The following is a 17,888-nucleotide window of genomic DNA, read 5'->3' as shown; positions in this document are numbered from 1 at the left end:
TGGAATTGGAGAGTAGGAAAAGTCAATTCTAAAATTTAGCTTCTCTTCATTATTCAGAAAGAAAACAAAGAAGACAAATTTCACCAGTAAAGATTGAGATATTTCACAAGACCATTATAGAATACACAAATTAACAAATTCATTTATCATGATATTTTACAAGCAGAACTACTCAATTTCTCAACAAGAATCTGAAATTTCAACTGGGAACACACACACAATGCCATGCCAATCCTAAGAAAATAATGCAAACAGTCAAAAAAAAAAGATTTCACAACTGCAAACCAGTAAGAACTTAGTCAAAATCACCAAATCAAAACACTGGCAAACAATGAAACCAAATTGAGCCTACTAAAACAATGAGTACCTAAGCATTCTAAAAAGGCAACATGCAAAAGTAAAAGCCATGTCCTTTATAAAGGCTATGAATGCAAACAATAATATGATGCCCTAAATCACATATAACATGGGAAGAAACACAAACATCCATCGTTCTAACGTCATGTATCAAAGAGAGCATGTTACAACCCAAGAAGTTCGAGAATATAATATAAAAAACTAGAAACAATTATTCTGTACATAAAAAAATCAAATGGAAGATATACGCACTGAATTCATATACAATGACTGCAATAACCCGACCATATATGAGACACAGAAATGAAATAAATGCAGACATTCTCATTATAGTCACAATTCATGCACATAAAACCAAATTACCATAGGCCTGAAAAACCTATGGCAAAGCGCTCTCTCAACCCTCTACGCAAAAACTCATAGTCAGTCCATGACAGGTGATAATAACTATTTAAGCCCAACAAGTTAGCCACAATTCAACATATAATAAGGACATGACACATAACCTGTCAAATATTTGTTCCCATATGATCATAATGTTATAATTATTCTCTCTTAAAAATTGTGTTGTGCTTCTAGATATTGATAGACTTATAAAGCACTGAGAGGGGGGGATGAATCAGTGACAGCAAAAACAATACCACTTTAAACACAGACCGGTAAAGACAATTAACCAACTTACTAAATACTATGCATGCAATCCAAAGTGATATTAAAGCATCCACAACAAGAAAAACATCCACCATAACACAAGTGTTATACGTGGAAAACCCAACTGGGAAAAACCACAGTGAGATGGGACTCACAAGTTAACTATCTGCAGTAATAGGTAACTGACCGGTTAGGGTCTACAAAGTGCTCTGCTAGGAGTGAATCCTGTTAGAGATCCCAAAGCTCTGTTAGGAGCTATACCCTGTTAAAGGTAGTACCCTGTTAGGAGTAAACTCGGTAGAGGATTTCAAAACCAAACTAATGGATCACCTGGTTAGAGGATTTGTACAATGAAGCTTGTTAGAGCTTACCCGGTTAGGGAATTTGACTATTGTAGTGATTAGAAAACAACAAGTGGTGTGATCTAGAAGTAGCACAACTTGCTTGAATAGATCCTCTTCTGCTCACTCAAAACTGCATCACCGACATACTTTGCAACGCCTTCAGTAAATCGCAACAACTTAACACTTTTATTTCGCATCATGAAAATAGTTCATCACAATGTCATTATATAGACATTAGATTTCATGTTGGCTCAGGAACTTCATCACAATTTCCTAGGTGCAGTGTATCTGGACAATCTAACATAACACATCACAGATTGCCGCCAAATCTATCGGTTAGGGATAACTCATCACGATCGGTGATAACTCATCACACAATCAATGAAACCGGTTCGAACACCGATACCGGTTAAGAGTTAACCTCTTCCAACTCATAGACTGATTGTCCTCAGTTTGCTTCCTTGTTGATCTTCGCTGAATCTCCAAGCTGCATATACCGGTTGTCTACATATACCGGTTAGACACCTTCAAAACCGTTTGGACTTCTCTATGCATATAATACCGGTTTTGCAATACAAAGACTTAGGAGTAATATCAGTTTGTCTTAACTAAGATGACTATGACAATGTGAACATATGTGTGTGTATACATATGCCATCAATGACATCAATGACATGAAGTCGTCCATTACAAAAATCACCATCAAGCCAACAAATATAACTGTGTATCGTTTATTTGCATCAACATTTCGGATCACACTCCATGATCCATCATCAAGATGATAGAGCTGTGAAAAGCAAATAGAAGAAAAATGCAAACCAAGGTTAAATAAGAGAGGAGAAAAGGTGGAAGGGAAAGGATTGCACAAGATTCAAGGAGGGAAAATAAGAGTCAAAAACAAAAAAAAGAACCTTAAAAAGAGTACAAAGAATATAAAATAAGAAAAAGCGCAAAGAATAAGAAAAGAGGTGAAGCTTTGGGCCTTCCCGGGAGGTCACCCATCCCAATACTACTCCAACTCGAACGCGCTTAACCATGGAGTTTCCTCCAAGGTTAAGCCCACTCAACTTGCAACCCCATTTGCAAAACCTTCAGCAAGTGTTCTGCCTTATGAACCATTCCACACTCAATTAACTATTCTTGCTACCAAACAGCTTCTTCCATCTGTCCTGCTGCAAAAGTGTTACATAAATCATTGAACTTCTAGTCAACATTAGTAGATGTGATGTTGGGTGTTTCTATGAAATGATCATATGACCATGGTAAGCTTTCAGCATTATAACCAGAATGTCTTCTTCCACCATACAACCTATTGCTTTCAATTGATCACAAAGTCTTTCTTCTTCATCGAATGATCGTGCAAAGACATCTTCTCATCCTGAAGAGAACAAGAATATACTGAGAGGGAGGGGTGAATCAGTATATTAACAAACTTTTACTTCTTGAACTTTAATCACACACGTATAACTTATCTCATAAACATATTCATTGCATATTATCATTCACACGAGATCTAACTACTATGAACACAAATAGAACACAAGATATATACGTGGAAACCCTTACAGGAGAAAACCACGGCAATGAATGCTTATATGAATATCTTCTTTTACAATATTTGTAGGCACCAACCTACTAGAGGCACTAACCCCTAAGTTTGTTTGTGAGCACCAACTCCCACAACTGAGCACCAACTCAATAAGAGACACCAATCTCTCATTTAGGAAGCACCAACTTCCAAATTATGGTTCTACCTTCAATATGTTGCTATCTCAACGGATGATGGATATTATGAACTCCTATTTGTGTCTTTGTTTCTCAATTCCCTTTTTCTCATTTTCATACAAATGTACTTGTATGGTTACACAACCTTGCACTTTTGTTCATAAACATATTTTCTCATTCAAACTTGTTCTATCATTGATTTACTTCATAGTGTTCTCTTCATTTATTCTCATTACTAAATCTGCATGTATCCTCCTTCCAAATCTTCATACATTAATCTGCCCATGTTCCCTTCACATATCTGCATACATTTACTTCAAATCTGCATATATACTTATATATTTGCTGCCATATACTCAGAAATCTGCCTTTAACAATCTTCTATTCATTCACCACAAGTCTGCTGATATATGATATCCCTTTGTACATTTTCCACAACAACTTTTTCACTCAACTGATTTTGATTTCTTTATATACCTTTCACATGTCCATTCAATAAGAGTTGTGTCTTCTTTTGACAACCGGTTGTGACTTTTCTTAACATAATTATTTTAACTTTTCTTAAAGATATAAATCGCATATTTTGTATATTCAATCACACCTCACTTAAGATAGATGATAGTTAATTAGTTATACACTTGTTATTTCTAACACCCTGTTTATGAATTTAAAACATTCTTCTATAACCATTGTCTTCAAAATTCTCACTTTCATTGTTTTGTATCTGTAATGGCACGTAAGAAAAGTTATTTAACTTGTCTGACTTCAAATAAACTTTAGACTTATCATTAATGAAGTAGCTTGGTGTAATTCTTCTAATCTTTGGTAACGGCCAGTTTATATCATAATGATATAATCGTTATTAAACTAATTCGCTTCACCTTCTAATTATAATTGCTCTCTTTATCTACTTCATAAGAAGTCAGCCTTGATCATTATCTTATGAACCACTGTCTAAAGGATATTAATCACTTAGTAAAAAAAAATCCTTCTTATATACAATTCGCACCATTTGGAGAAGTCTTTTTCTTAGCACAGTCAGATCGCATCTTCTTAATGAATCGCACATAGTCCCCCTTTACTGTTTAAACAATCATTTTCTAAATCGCTGTTTATTGATTGATGTTTATTAACAAGTCAGCTAGCTTTGCTCATCGCTGCATATCTGACAAGGCTTTATTTAAATTATTCTTCTATTGTTGTTGATTCTCTATAGTTGATTTGTCTTCTATCAAAAGTGGCTCTTGCTTTGGATGAGAATCTCTCAATAAAATCATTCCAAGTAAGAATACAATCGACCAGCACAATATGAAATGCACATACCCTTTAATGAATCGGACTTAGCACAGATCTTATTGCTTTGAATATTTATTCAGTCATAAACCATTAATATATCGAACAAAATATTATTTTGTCTTCCAAGGTAATCGCTGTCTACTTTTCAAGCCGACAACTTTTGAGGAAACAGTCCTGCCACGTTGCTTTGTTATTTGTATGCTTAAGTCTTTAATTTATAAATCTGTTCTTTAAACATGAACTTGTAAAAGTGAACCTTTTAAATCACTGTCCTCCTTGATCGCTGTACTTTATTGTCTAATATAAATCACTGGTGTGCTCAATAGATCACTTCTTTAATATATCATCTTTGTCGCTGCTTTGTCAATCATTACCTTCACACCCTTCACTTAACTAGTCACTATTGTTTGGAGACTGTCATAATACTTATTTGCTGGTTCCCATATCTCATTATGGTGACTGCAGGAACATTATGCTCTTCTGATTTCAGGAGCAACCTCATGTGAGGTCTCTTCTAAATGAAAGATTATAATCATCTGTTAATCATTTGTCATCTTCTTGAATATATTTGTGGCCTTCACAAATCCTTATCTGTTGCTTCTTTGAATTTTAATCGCTGCCACCTTGCCTATGATGTCGCTTAAGTAGTTAGCATCAAAATCTTCCTTAGTCTCCATCTATGCATGAGTCTTCAACATCATTGACTCCTTATATGGCAAATATATCCTTTAACTTTAATGAAGTCATCAAAACATCAATGACGACATTTTTTATCAATAATAATTTGTCCATCGATCTTAATCATTCTTCAAGGATATTGAATATCTTCTTGACATCAGTGACAAACTTTCCAACACATCCATCATGATCGACGATAGCATATTCTTCAAGAAGAAGGCCCTGCCCTTATACCGCAAGTGTTTCCATGTTTTTGCAAAGTTTTTTCCTGATGCAGCTTCCAAAAGCATCTCATTTGTTACTGATGATTTAATGAGCATAACGTCTTCACAATTACACTCATTAAAATTGTCCTAGTCATTACTCGCAATCATTGGCCAAGTTTCACTACCAAGAACAAACTTATCAAGGATTCTACACTCTAGGATTGTGAGCATCCTATTTCCAAATATTATAATTTTTGCTAGTCAACCTATGGTTGCCTTCCAACATGATGTTGCGCAATGAAAACATCCCTCCTGCAATACAAAATCACAAAAAATGAAGAAACTCCCCACTTCTTTCAAAAATAAACTTTAGAAAAATCAAAACCTTAGTAGTGAACCACACCCACAACTTTTGTAAACAAATCATCAAAAACTTGCAATAATAATTCTAGAGAAAAATGGGAAACTTAGCTAAAACACTAGCTGTCTAGAAAAAACATGATTTTGTTAAAAATATCGCAAAAGCTTGGTGAAAACCTAATGCCAAACCTTGGTCATACCCACAATTTTATCAACAATCATCCAGATAGGCCTCAAAAATCCCGCCAAAAAGGTCTAGAAAATGCCATCGCGACTTAAAACACTACTAGCATGATGTCTTAACAACAGAAAATGCCACAATTTTTATAAAAATCGTCAAAAAACTGTGCAAAACCCAACACCCATGACCTCTAGGTAAAAAATGGCAGCATTTTGCAGAATTGCAACACAATTTCCAAAAAAAGCCCTTCACAGTGAATGCAAAAGATCCTTGTGCAATTTTAGCAACAAAAGATGCTATGATTTTTTCTCAGAATAATACCCACAAAATGTTGCAAATAAAAAAACCAGCGAATTTGTTGAAAACAAAAATTCACTTAAAACTAGGTTACCGGGTTCGCCCCTGGGACGCCCTGGTACGGGTCCGGGTTCGACCGGGTCCGTGGTACAGGTCCGGTTCGACCAAGGTTCGACCAGGGTTCGAAAAACCTAGGGTGGGTTCGACCAGTCGAACCCAGGCGGACCCAGTCGAACTCGGGCGGCTGGGCGGCCCATAAAGTCAAAAAACAAAGCAAATTTTTTTTTTTTTCAATTCCGCCTTGTAAAAAGTGAAAATTATAACCTAAAAAACACTTCTAAAACATTTTATTGACTCATTTCACCTCATTTGTGTTGCAAACAAAATTTTTATGAGAGCAGGAGTTGAAGACTGATTTTAGAAGCTTCAACAAGTGTTGCAGCATCATTTCCATACATTTTCAAGCTTCCATTGGCTGCAAGAGGTAGGTTTTTAAACATTTTTTTCCAACTATTTTTGTTTCACAAATTGTCAAACATGAAACTTGAATTTTTTTTCATTATTTAGTATTTGTTTTTGAATATGTTTATTTTATTTCTTGCCATAGGAACTAGAATCACATCTACATCTTCCTCCATTGGCAATGAACAAATAATTGCAAAACAAAGAAATGATCCAAATTCTCCCTTATGGAAATATGTGGACATTATAAAACAACTTCCGGGAGGTGGGGGATTCTGTTGGAAATGCCATGGATGTGATATTGAACGTAATAGTTCATATTATCGGGTGGTAGGCCATTTGTGTGGAATAAAAGGAAGAGGCATCACAAAATGCCCTGGAAAAAATGGTAAACCTATACCAGATGAGACAGTGATGAAATATATTAGGGAACATGAGGCGGCAGAAGAGAGGGAAACCCGTAGATTGAACCAAACCGCATCAAAGAAAACAAGGGGAATGCAAGGCCCTTCTAATCCCAGTATTGTAGTAGAAGACCACCCCTTCTTTGCCACAAATGAACCTCAAAGTGAACCACCCTTGACACGTAAAAGAACAAAGGGGCCTTTAGAAACCGCATTCCAAAATGAGAGTAGAGACAATGCTGATCAAGATATAGTAAGGTGCATTTATGCAAATGGGTTGTCATTCAATGTTGTTCGCTCCCCATATTGGAAGCAAATGATAAAAAGTGTTAATGAGGCACCAAGAGGGTATAAGGGCCCCGGTTATGAGAAGGTACGTGGAACATTATTGGAGAAAGAGGTGAAGAGGGTTGAAGATGTATTGAAACCCATAAGGGATTCATGGGTTGAGACAGGTGTAACAATTGTTTCAAATGGGTGGAAAGATGCTAAAAACCGTCCCTTGATCAATGTCATAGCGGTGTCCCCTAAAGGGGCAATGTTTTTGAGAGCTGTGGATTGTGAGGGCCAAATAAAAGATGGCCAATTTATTGCAGAAATTCTCATCTCTGCCATTGAGTCTGTGGGACCCCGCAATGTTGTCCAAGTCATAATGGACAATGCAAAAAATTGTAGAGCTGCTGATTTGTTGGTTGAGCAACGCTATGATCACATCTTTTGGACACCTTGTGCGGTACATTCACTCAATCTTATGCTACAAAGGATTGGGCAAAAAATAAAATGGATCAGAGATGTGTATGCAAAGGTTGAGGACATCCAGATGTTCATCACAAACCACCACATGTCTCAAGGGATTTTTAGAACCTATTCGAATTTGGAGCTATTGAAGGTAAGTGAAATAGTAATTTAATTTTACATTTTCAGATTTTTTTTAATTTTCAATGTTAATAATATCATTATGTAAGCTATATTGTGTATTCTTCTTTAAAGTTTGGCTTTATTTTTTAATCATTTGGCATTAATTTGTGTTATAGGTTGCTGAGACCCGTTTTGCATCAAACACAATCGTCTTAAGACGACTTGTGAAAGTTAGAGTGGCACTATGCAATATGGTGATCAGCACCAATTGGACTGTATGGAAGCAAAGTAGCACTGAGAGGGCAGAAAAAATTAGGGATAGAATATTGAATGAGAAATGGTGGGATCTTGTTACATATCTCCTAAGTATCACTGAGCCCATCATGAGCATGATTCGCTATACAGACATAGATAGGCCTTGCATAGGTGAGATTTATGATGGCATTGATTCAATGCTTGAAAAAATAAAGGTCACTATAAATGAAAAAGAGAATGATCCTCAGGAGAAATTCTTCAAAGAACTGGAAGTAATTATTGTAGAGAGGTGGAATAAGATGACCACTCCTTTGCACCTTCTTGCCTATGCCTTGACACCTAAGTACTATAGCAATCAATTTCTTGGTAAACCAGGAAGGATTCCACCATGGAGAGATCTAGAAGTATCTGATGGGTACAAGGCAGGATTTCTTAGACTATATCCCGATGATGATTTGCGAGATGTTGTTACAAATGAGTTCATAGAATTCACAAATGGGAATGGTCTAAGTGTTGATGCACTTCGTCATAGATCCAAGAAAGATGCTCATAGCTGGTGGTACTTCCATGGCATATGCTTCCAACACCTACAACCCCTCGCTATAAAAGTTTTATCACAAGTAAGTTTAATTAATTAAAAATTTTAATTTACAAGTTTTAGTTTATTTATAGTTTACTTTGTCTTCATAGGTTGCTAGTAATTTTATTTTTATTAATGTATAACTTTAATTGTTTACTTTGTCTTCATAGGTTGCTAGTTCATCTGCTTCAGAAAGAAATTGGAGCACATACTCTTTCATCCACTCAGTAAAGCGCAATAGGCTGCTATCAAAAAGAGCGGAGAATTTAGTATATGTACATTCCAACCTACGTCTTCTTTCACACAAACAACATGACTACACACAAGGGGAAACAAAGATGTGGGATATAGAGCCAGAGCATACTGATTTGGATGCTCCTGCTTCTCAGCTTCTTGCATTGACACTTGATGACTCAGAAATTGAGCCAACTTATAGTGCAAGTGCAAGTGGCATTGGCTCATGTAATGTCAATGTCAAGGAGGAGGAGGAGGAGGAGGAGGAGGAGGAGGATGAGGATGAAGAATTAGATGATCCATTTGATGATTAAACTTTAAGTTTATATTGTTGAAAGTTGAAACAATGATACTTGAATATTTTGTCATTTTAATATTAAACTTGATGTATATGATGCTATTATCAATTATGGTATGATCATGATGCTATGATTACAAGTTTATGTTTGTTTTGTTGTTTATATGATGCTATGTGACATGCATATTTTAATTCATGCTTATAGGCTTCACAAATATCAAAATATATATATATATAAAAAAAATTACATGTTTTTGTACTAACGAACCCAAACCCCTTTTCAAAATTTTGCCATACCGGCGTACCGGGTTCTTCGAACCCAAACCGGAACCCAAACCCGAACCCGAACCGCCAACCTAGACTAAAAACCTTTACTTGAGATCATATAGTATCCTCATTTGGTATTTGTGTTAGAAATTAATGTTTATGTGGGTATTTAAATTAGTATTATTAAAAAGTCTCCTAATATTAAGTTGTTGAGAAACAACTTATTATTAGTCACTTGGTTTGTTAGAATAATATGTATGTTAATACTTTGTTAGAACAACTCGTCTATGAAAAGAGAGTTGTTATGTGAGGTTTCCTAGAATATAGGAAAAGAAAATCCTATATATGTAATGGACTATTAGTGTGCGAAATAACAAAATACATGATTATTATTTTGTTCTCTGAATTTTATATGGTATCAGAGTTGGGGGATAAAGGATGCTGAAGAAATAAAGAGAAGAGGTTGCGAGATTTCAAGATCTACATTTATTGTTTGGAGATTTCCTTCCAATAAGTTAGCCTCAAATCACTTGTGATATTGTGACCACGAAGTTTGCAGGTTCGGTTCTCTCTGAACATCCCAAACTATTGACCAATACACTCAATATGCCTTGTGAAATGTCAGATTTTATCTCCAAAACTGTGATAAGTGCAAGGTTGATCTCTATGTGAAGGGCAATCATTTCAGACTTGACCCGACAGTCAACAAAAAGGTATGAAATTGTGGAGTTCAAGGAAAATTTTGGGAGAACAATGTCTGCATATGTAGTAAATTTGAAAGATAAACTCTATTGAACCCCCATCTACTACAAATAGAAGAAGCCGCTGGTGGTTTAGATGGAACGCTTTTGTATGATTGTTATTTATTGCAAGAAGTCACTTGCAAATAAAAGAGATCTATTGTGCAAGAAGTAAACAAGCCATATCATCGAATAGCATTGCGGCAGTCGGAGAGGGCGCTAGTCAAAGGGCTAACAGTTGCAGAAGATCGATGAGTGACACTTTTTTCTTGGCAACAACAAAAAGCATCGGGGAGGCATTTGTATTTGATTTATTTCTTAGGGTCAAAAAACAGCAGTGTCTGCCTCATGCAAGGCTTACAAGATTTGCACCTAAGTCCAAATCAGATCACTGCCTGTGTCCAAAATGGCATATGCTTCTAGGTCTTCGTTGTAAAGTCTCCAGAAGTGACTATCTTCCTCAGCAATCTCATAGCTTTTCTCAACACACAACAGTGATGATAATGTCTTGTAAGGGTTTGACTGGGTTTTCACCTCGGAACTAAGCAACAAAGGTGATGGTTGTGAGACTTTAGATATCACCTTTAGTGGAGAAGTATAAACAATCAACTAAGTGGGCCTTATGTTCCAATCTATAAGTGATCTGGAATAGGTAACATTGCCAATTGAATTTTGAATGTCACTGTATGCTTTCATTCTAGAGTGTGAGAAATGTGCAAAGCCAAGAAGCAAGAGAATCTACAAGGACAAGGAAGAAAATGGTGCACGTAATGTAAATATGTTTTTGTTTGATGTTGAGTATTGAGAGAATTATTTCATTATTCTTCATCATTTTTTTAGCTTGTATGCCAAAAGCGACAGAGTTTAGTCATTTAAATTAGTTGTTTTGTATTATTTGGCTTAGGGATCTACATAATTATAGTTGATACCCTGACTCAAACTTGAAGTTGTCAATGGCGAGGAACATCTAGGCTCTGTTCCTTTCGGAATCACAAAAATTGATTCAGACAAACAAGACTGTTTGGAGTCATAAGATCCTGACAATTTATGAGTACAAGAACCTCACAAAAATTCTACTTAGAAAGGAAGATAGACCAAAGACCAATCTAGACATGTAGAAGTTGTTTTCAAAATTTGTCAGTCAAAGTCTATTGTTAACTTATCCACTAGTCTTGATGGACAATGTAGGACAAAAGAGGTGTTGTACCAAATCTCAGTCTAGACATCAAATTGTGGAATAAACCACTAGGAAGGTACGAGAGTGGCAAGTGTACTCGTATTCTGGATCTATTATGACAGATAACAAGTTGTCTTGATTTGACACAAACGTTAAGGAGCCATGACAAGCTTGATAGATTTCAGTATGGATCTATTATAAAGCTCTTTGACACATGATGCGACTTGTGGATTTCAGGATAGGTCCATAAGAAGAGGTTGCTTGGTAAACTGTTTGTAGATTTCAAGATGGATCTATAGAAGCAAACTATCTATGGGTTTCAGGATGGATTCATAGAAGTGAACTATTTGTATGTCCAAGTTCATCAAAGAAGTGACTATGTGTGTGTTTAAAATGATGTAATGACAAAACCTATTAGGTTGGTCATTAAGGGGGTGTTGGTATTTGTGTTAGAAATTAATATTTATGTGGGTATCTAAGTTAGTAATATAAATGTCTTATTATTAGTCACTTGGTTTGTTAGAATAATATTTAGGTTAATATTTTGTTAAAACAACTCGTCTATGAAAAGAGAGTTGTATGGGAGGTTTCCTAGAATATAGGAAATAAAAATCCTATATTTGTAATGGACTATTAGTGTGTGAAATAACAAAATATCTGATTATTATTTTGTTCTCTGAATTTTATACCTCCAGTAAACTCTCTACCATGAACACGAACATGAATTCACCGATCCTGAAGTTTCATAAACCCAAGCTCTGATACCATAATACGAAAAGTAATGACACAGAGAATCATTACCAAGATATTCAATAATAACAAAAGAGCGAAAGTCTCCTTAAATAAGATTTATAAACCAAAGAAGCATTAATCGTTTGGGGAATTAATCGGCAAACCAAAAGTATAAGATTTTTTGAAAAAATTGGATTTACAAAAAAGGTAAAAAATTTAAGAAAAACAATCAAAAACTACCTTTTTTTAATATTTAAGGGCATTTCCATAGCATAGAAATATTGTAACCAAATAAAATAGAGACTTCAATACATGAATTGTAGAAAATAGATTTTCTTTGTTTATATTCATATTGCTGATTACATTGCACAAAACATACCACAATATAAATAATAATTAGATGGTAACAGCTGTCAAAATAGATTAAATCATTTAGGGACACATTATACGTCATCAAAATAGTCAATAGTTTGTTTCACATGTTATAAAAAACATAATATGAGTCACTTTTGCAATCTATTTTTTAATTAATTTTATGAATTAATATTTCTGCAAATAAATTTGAAATATAAAAAATAATAATATTTAAGATAAATAATATTTTTTTTATTTTTGTTTTAAAAATACCACTTTTAATTTATTATCTATCAAAACTTATAGAACATAAAAAAATAATATAATTAAATTATAGTCTAGTAAAAAGGATTAATAATAGAATTATACACACTCAGCAATTTCATGTAATTGTTCACAAACAATAAAAATATTGCCCCCAACTTTTGACATTTTACACTTCAAAATCTTATCCATCGAATTTCTAATTGAAAAATGTATTGCGAAAATGAAAAAAGAATTCAATTAAAATAAACTTTATTGCAAAATCATAATATGACTTGAGGGCTCGACCATCTCTAGAATCTTTAGGGGTTTTTAGCTTCAAAACAACGATATCCACAGGTCGTGGAGAGGGACAACAGTCACAATGGAAACAACCCGCTGAATGCCCCAATGGCCTATTTGAATCGGGTAAACGATGGCCCCAGTATTGGTTCCTTTGATCAGACCCCTCCTCCCATCATTAGCATCCAGAAAATATCCAACCCAAAGGAAATTATTAGATCTGCGGTCGCACGCGGCAGGTGATAAAGAAGAGAGAAGCACAGCTATTCCTGCTAGTGCCGCGATTCTGCTATTCTCGAGTCTCCCATTCTGCAACTAGTCAAGATCTACCCAATGGTGTCCTAGGTTTTGGGCGTCCTTTTTAGGATTTTTTTTCCCAATTCGCAAGAAAAAATTTAGCGATTTATTCCGGACTTCAATCGCGATTTACAATGCGACTATACACGATTTAATCGACAATAAGTCGTTGACTTTAGGTCAACGATTTTTGGCATAGTTACAGGGAAAAAATCGGGAGCAGGGCCAACTTAATCAGAATCACGATTCAATGCCGATTAATGCTTCACTGTTATAAACGACTTATTTGATAAGGATAAGATCGACAACAAAGAAGCAAATGACAACTATGAAAATCTTGTAGAACACAATTCTACTATTGAGAGGGGGGGGTGAATCAGTAGTAGATCAAAATTTCCGTTTTTTAACAACTTTAACCTTTGATGAACTTTATGAGACTTCAATCTCAAAATTGAAAGGAATTAAAACTGAAACTACTTCAAATTGAAATCTCAAAGTGATTGAAACTGAAACCAAAAGAGATGCAACCACACAAGAAATAACGCACAAGATTTATGTAGAAACCCAATATGGGAAAAACCAAGGTGAGAAACGCTGCTAGGATCTACTGTCCTAATCCAGCCTCACAAATTAAACTTATTACAAGAATTTAAGGGTAACAACCTGTTGACGTGTGTTTTATACACAGCCTAACACAGAATAAAATACCTAAGGGTATCTTATCCTCTCTTGAGAAAATAGTCTCTAACTGCTGAAGATTCGCGTAAAGGATCAGTTAGGTAGACTCCAAGGTTCTTTTAGTGGGGTCTCCACGTGTGGACAAGCCTTTTTAGTGGTATGATGTGATTTGCTGTTTCCTTCAAGGCTTCTTACGGATTCAATAGTTCGAAGGTTTCACTAATCTAAAAGGAACTTTCAAAAAAAATGGAAAAAGATAGGGCTTAAGAGGTCTAATCTAGCCTAACCCTATGAACGACTTAGCATGGATGAGATTTGGCAAGACTCAACCAATTTCAATTTCGCCATAAGACAACAACTCAACTGAAATTAGTGCGATCTTCTAAGGTAATAATGATGTTCAATGCATCAAAGACCAAGGACACTACTACGAAGGTACATATCCTAGATACGAAAATGCTTGAAGGTGAAGGACTCAAGGTGTTTTCCAGTCGACCACACAAGGCGTTCCTACAATCAGCAAGAAGCTAGTGGTTTGGATTGCGAGTCCTACCAAATATCAAATCTCACACTTAGTCTTTCTAATTAACAAACTACTTTGATTGAGCGTGATTCAAGTACATCCAACAACCATGAAGATAACTCAAGAAACTTGCAACAAAACACCATAACTTCAATATTTTATTGATTTCCAAGTCATCATATACAACAATTGCTTGAACTTCTCTCTTCAAGACTCAATCTTGCTACAAAATAAAAATTGCTTACAATTCTAATCTCTCTATTTCACTCTTAACTCTATTCTCTATTAACTGACTATTACAAATGAAATGAAAATGGGGGTATAAATAGCATCCTTTGTTCGTGTCTTTTGCGCTTATTCCATTTGCTCGCATGAAGTTTTGAGTGTATTAAAGGGATCATCGCCCTTGTCCCTTGGAGAGGGACAGGAGCGATCCATGTCCTTTCCTTGACCTTGTCAACTTTGCACTTCGATCTTCATTGTAATGCCCTTCAAACGTCGTCCTTCACCTTACCTAACCTTGCTTCGCTTTGATCTTTGAAGGAACGTGCGTGCTTTTGATGATATCGCCTTGGTCCTTGTCCAAAGGACAGGAGCGATGTGAGGCTTTTACATTATTTGGCAATGTTTGGACGTTCAACACTTTTGCGAATTATCTTCAAACGATGCCTTGGACCATATGCTACCTTAAGACGTCTTGACTTAGCTTGATCTTGAAGCAAAACAAGGAATCCAAAGCAAATCGCCCTGGTCCCTTGGAGAGGGACAGGAGCGATATAGTCTCCATGCTCAAAATAATGATCATTTCACGTTCAAAACTCTTGTTTATCATCCTTTTACCATACCATGGACCCTCTAAAACATTGCAATGTCTTGTCCTTACGTAAATTTTGCATGAAATGGCCAATGCATCTAACATCGCCTTGGTCCCTTCCTAAGGGACAGGAGCGATCTATGTTATAGGGTGTCAATTTCTTCATTTTAACGTCCTTTGAGTGTTTGCGCATGATGAAAGCGCCTTGAAATGTCCTCGCCACCTTTCGTCCTGGCTTGGATCGGGCTCGAACTTTGGAGGGACGACCTTGAACTTGAGAGGGACGTATCTTCACCATTGTATCGCCCTGGTCCCTTGGAGAGGGACAGGAGCGATCCTTCCTTTGTGGCCTTCATCTTACTTTGCCAGGTTCCAAGTTTATATTCAACGGAGTCGTCCTTCTTCACTCTATCCGCCCATGCCTTGACATTGTTTGTAATTTTCCAAAAAGAGGTAATTATATCAAAAATCGCTCTGGTCCCTTGGAGAGGGACAGGAGCGAACTAGGCATTTAGCATTGGTATGGACGTCCCAAAAATCTTCAATTTATATTCAATGCATTCATCTCATGTTCTTCCTTGTTTTTGAACGTAAACTTGCCTTGACCTTTGTCTGGATTTTGCATAATGAAGGAAATCGCTCTGGTCCCTGGGAGAGGGACGAGAGCTACAAGGTACCTCGCCCTGGTCCCTTGGAGAGGGACAGGAGCGATTTGGTCAATATAGGTCATTCTCCTTCGTTTTTGCATCTCAAATTATATTCATTTGGCAAAGTATCTTCCTTCGGACGTCCTCAAATCATTAAACTTTCAAAATCTTGCAAGGACAAGACGAAATTTGAATTGTAGCTCCGGTCCTTCACTGAGGGACAGGAGCGATTTTCCTCCTGGGGGCATTTCTGTGCTCATGAAAATCTTCAATTTATATTCAATGGAAAGATCTCGCCGTTCTCCATCACTTCAAACGTAAAATTTGTCTGGACTCTGCAAGGATGATGAGATATTTGAAATTGAGCTCCCGTCCTTCACTGAGGGACAGGAGCGATTTTGCTCCTACAGGCCAAAATAACAAGATTTTTCACATTTTAACACTTCACGAGGCGAAAACAAATCAATTCCAATGCCCAGGATCAAACTTCAAAAAAGTCAAAATTTGGTCAAAATATTCAATCAGACAAAAATTCATATTGACGGTCAACACTTAGACAAATTTAGACTCTGCATCAACATTCCAATTGAAAATTAGACCATTCTGGCGAATTCATTGCATTCAAAATTTGCATTCTAGAAAAGGAAATTCAAAAGCTCCCAAAACTGACTGGATTTTGGCTTGAAAAGGCAAAATTTAAAACTCTAAGGCTTGACCCTAAATCCAGACAACTAACAAACTAACAAAACCCTAGAAAAAGCAAAGCGAAAACGAACAAAACGAGCAAAAAAAAAAACATGGGTCCCCATTTGCAATGGGGCGATGTGTGAAAACGTCACAACATCTAGCGCCACCTTGAATAAATGTTGAAAAACATTTCAGAGATAAAGACTCAATCGACACCTAGAACCTCTGGAAAATTCAACTTAGCTCATCAAGAGATTAGAAAATGCACTCAAAGTAGAAGGAGAATCTTTAACCATATCTAGACACTTAGTCTTTGATTACCCAGGTGTGTGCAAGTGTATTCATTCCTCTCGACAAGACAACTATAACTTTCAGGTTCCCCTGTGATTAGCTACGTAGTTTATCTGAACTTCGAAAGCATCCTGGATAGAGCCTCGCTGCCAGTCAGACGTCCATAGTCCCGACGAGGTTATCGCCGCAAGCTCACGAACATTGCTCCATTGCCAGCCAGGCGTCTATAGCCCCGATGGAGTTACTCGCATATTCCCTTTAGCCAATTTTGATATTTCATTTCATTTCATTTTTTTCTCATTTTTCTCTTTCATTTTCTCATTTTTCTCATTTTTTCCTTTTGATATTGCTTTTTCTCTTCGTCAATTCCTTTGGCTCGTAAGCAGTGAAGCTTACTAGGGTTTGAGGATTGCGGTGGCGCTGAAGCCAGATTTTAGATTTTTCACCAATCACAGCTTTGCCTGAAAACCATAATGACTCGGAGTCTATTAATGTGTGAAGATATAGTAATCAACAAATGTCGGCATCAAGACACAGAAAATGATTCCCTTCCAAGTCAAATACAGGTCCTAATCAGATGATAAAACTAAAGAGGAACAACCTCGGATTCCAAACACTTCATGAATAGATATCTAAGAAAGGAGTCTAACATAAGATCCAAGATATTGCCAGTGTGCGGGCAACAACACAAACGCCCCCTTACAAGATGGAGACTCCCACTCAAGACACCTAAACTAAAGCAAACCGACCGACAAACCGACCCAAAGCAAACTAAACTAAAACGCACACCAAAAGCAAACTAAACTAAAACGCACACCAAAAGCAAACTACTAAACTACCTGAGCCACGCTAGATCATGAGTCAAATGACTCAAGGCAAACCAGAACAAGGCTCAAAAGACCTCTAACCTAAAACGCGAAAAGAAAACCTACTCTAAACCTATATACAA

At 36.3% G+C, this 17,888-nt stretch overlaps 1 protein-coding gene across 3 annotated transcripts in view; it reads right to left on the bottom strand.

Annotated features, from left to right (window-relative positions):
* LOC131064657 (protein GRIP) overlaps positions 1 to 17,888 on the bottom strand; it is a 289,846-nt gene that overhangs the window by 108,750 nt on the left and 163,208 nt on the right. The gene's annotated exons all lie outside the window — the stretch shown is intronic.

This window comes from Cryptomeria japonica, chromosome 9, assembly GCF_030272615.1.
Source record: "Cryptomeria japonica chromosome 9, Sugi_1.0, whole genome shotgun sequence".
Lineage (NCBI taxonomy): Eukaryota > Viridiplantae > Streptophyta > Pinopsida > Cupressales > Cupressaceae > Cryptomeria > Cryptomeria japonica.
This window is presented reverse-complemented; position numbering and strand designations above follow the sequence as displayed.